Genomic DNA, 2,948 nt, shown 5'->3' on the forward strand with positions numbered 1-2,948 from the left:
CCATTAGGTTCATAATTAAAATCTTATAACCAAAGGATATCCCAGGTTAAGTTCAAAGGACTGCTCTGCTTTCTGTTGGAGTTCACATCAAAGAAATATAAACTGCCAAAACACAGGATGTGTGACAAAGAGCAGAGGAACCTTTCTGCTGGCTACTATTGAGGACGGACAGGTTATGTCCTTAAATCTTTTAATTCATTGATTAATTAAATTTATGTTTGATTTAGTTCCCGATAGAGGTTTTAAACAATCATCAAGTGATACTCTGTGACATAATTGTTTTAAATGAAATGAAATATTATTTTAAAATAAAACAGCTAAATTAATTAAGGATAACAAGAAAATATTAATATTAAAAGAATATTTTACACATTTTTGCCACCTCTCTTCAAAATGATTTGTGGATTTTTATTTTCAATATCCTGTCTAAGAGCCTGTTCACTTACATCTACATCTTTAACCCTAAACTATCACTTGAATTTGTTGGTGGTCACCCCAGGAAAATCACGTATCTGAAAACACAGGCAGCCCAACATTTACATTCAGTAATGTCTTGAAAACAGTGGGGCCAAATATAATGGAGAAAATTTATCTTAGCCCTCAGTTTATCCATTCTTGTCTTTGTAAACCCTGAAACATAAACACGTGGTTGGAAAGGTCCATTAACAACAAAGCCAATTATAAATGAGACCGCTATGGAGTGCTAATGTAAAGCACGTTCAATAACTCATTAAGTTTTTGAGCTGCAGAATTAAATACACACTCCAGCAGGTGCATGCTTCACATCAAAGTGAAGCTTCAAGTGGAAGCCTGAAGAGAACAGCGGAGGAGGAGGGGGGGGAGATTAATTTACGGTTAAAAGTCCATGTCACTTCACTGGAGTAAACACATTATTCTCTCTCCTTTTCTCCATTGTATAACACAAAAGCCTGGACTGTGCGCCATATATTTTTTACATTGCAAGTGTTGGATTGCCTTGACCGCTTTATGTACACAAAAAGACAACAAACTAAAGGCTGGGAAGCGATATTTACAGACCGAAGGTCAGTTTCCCCTGAGACAAAATTCTTGCATGGCTTGGAATGTAGGACATGGTTGTGTGAAATAGCGTGTATGTAAATCCTAATACACTGCTGAGCCTTAAAAGTATATGGGATATACTTTTAGATTACCACTATCCGCGCTTTGGAGTCGGTTGTATACATGCAGCCACAAAACCATCTGGTGAATACAACAAAACATGATGACTTCTTTTTTTTTTTTTTCCTATCCAGCTATTTACAGAAACCTCTTCAGCTGCAACACAGTGTCTCTCTACTGATTCCCACTAACACTTCTTTGTTGCTGCACATGCAGTGCAGAAATAAAAGGTGTTAGAAAGATTGAGGAATTCTGCACAAACTTCTGAAAATGTTATCTATCGATTAAATATTGATTTGTTTTTTTTAGGTGTGACAGTATGCAGAAGCTTTCTTGCATTTTGAATTGGCTAATCCTTCTTATCTTACATCTTTCTTTTTTTTTTTGAGCCAAACTTGATTATCATCCAACAAACATCCAGGCTCCAAGGCTTCTTCTTGTTGATTCTCCACCTCATGCTTAAATCTGACAACATTTACTGAACGTCCTCCCGAGACTACGTACTGGGTCTGTGCACAACTCACATGTTACAGAATAATCAAGTGAAATTCTGTGCCATTTCTTTGTACAGCAGCTCTTACAAAAGTGCATTTCTGTGTGGCACAAGTGAGGTTTCTGAAAAGCGCTTAATGGTGCTCGCAGCATTGGAGGTGAAAACTAAATCTCTTGGTATTTCAAAACAACTCTGAACACAGATGGTACATTATAATTCCAAGCTCACAGTCTTACTGTACAATGCATCATTCATACATTCTGCCAACACTCAACTGTTCCCCAGCATTTTTAGTACTTGTGTGTGTTTGCTTAGTTTCTATGCTTTCCCAGTCAAGTGTGTTTTTATATTATTCATGACATCTGTTAAAAATGCACCAGGCTGTGGAAATCTTGCAGAGAGGATGAAAGAATGGATGAATAATTACAAATTTTCTGTTTGAGCGTGTCAACCTACACAATGTTATTTTTACCTTATGCTAACTCTTATAGCAGTTTAAGCTGTTTGGAGTCTAAACGTCACTGAGAATCTGGGGTGGCATTGAGTCCAAAGGACGCATAATAAATAGAACAAAGTAGAAAAATAAGGTTGAGACCATGTTAGCTATTTAGTTATACACCCGAGGTCACAATAATAAAGTCAGTGGACTGGTATGTTGGGCATTAAACATGTAACAAAGTACGATATCACCCCGAGAAGAAAGCATCTGCAGGGCTGTTGGTTTCAGGGGGAGACTACCTTTAGAGAGGAGGCTGTGTGCCAGGGAGCTCAAGCTGGCAGTGACAAAAGTGAACTTTCATCCAGTCAAAGTGCTCATTACTAAAAATCTCTACAGAAAGGAAAAAGACTACTCAACTCCTTGCTTGCACATCACTGCAACCTATCGGCAGTGTAAAGGGAAAAGGCTGCTAAATTACGAAGGCAGTGGGATTCTTTCAGGGCTTTGAGATTTAGGGTCAATTCACCTGAACAATAATACATTTTGATGAAAGTCCACTTCCTGAATGAAACAAAATGAAAGGAAATTGACCCTATTTCCCACTTTCAGTGCCTAAATTAGTCTAAATCATTCAGTCTGCTGTAGCCCAAGAGGTCACCATCATCATTGCACTTATGCCCAGAACCTGCAGAGTAAATAAAGGGATAGATAAGGATAAAAAGTTGGGTTAAGTCTTCGTGTAAATTAGGTTGTTTTGCTAGATTTGCATCTTCCACTTCAGGTAGGGTGCTCAGAGCTACTCGCTGGCCTCTGACAGAACATCTTCGGGGAGGTTGACACAACACCACTACTACCACAGAGATCTAACATTAGGTG

The sequence above is a fragment of the Seriola lalandi genome, unplaced genomic scaffold (genome assembly GCF_002814215.2).
Source record: "Seriola lalandi dorsalis isolate HSWRI2012SDOR001 ecotype SW California unplaced genomic scaffold, Sedor1 jcf7180002054689, whole genome shotgun sequence".
NCBI lineage: Eukaryota > Metazoa > Chordata > Actinopteri > Carangiformes > Carangidae > Seriola > Seriola lalandi.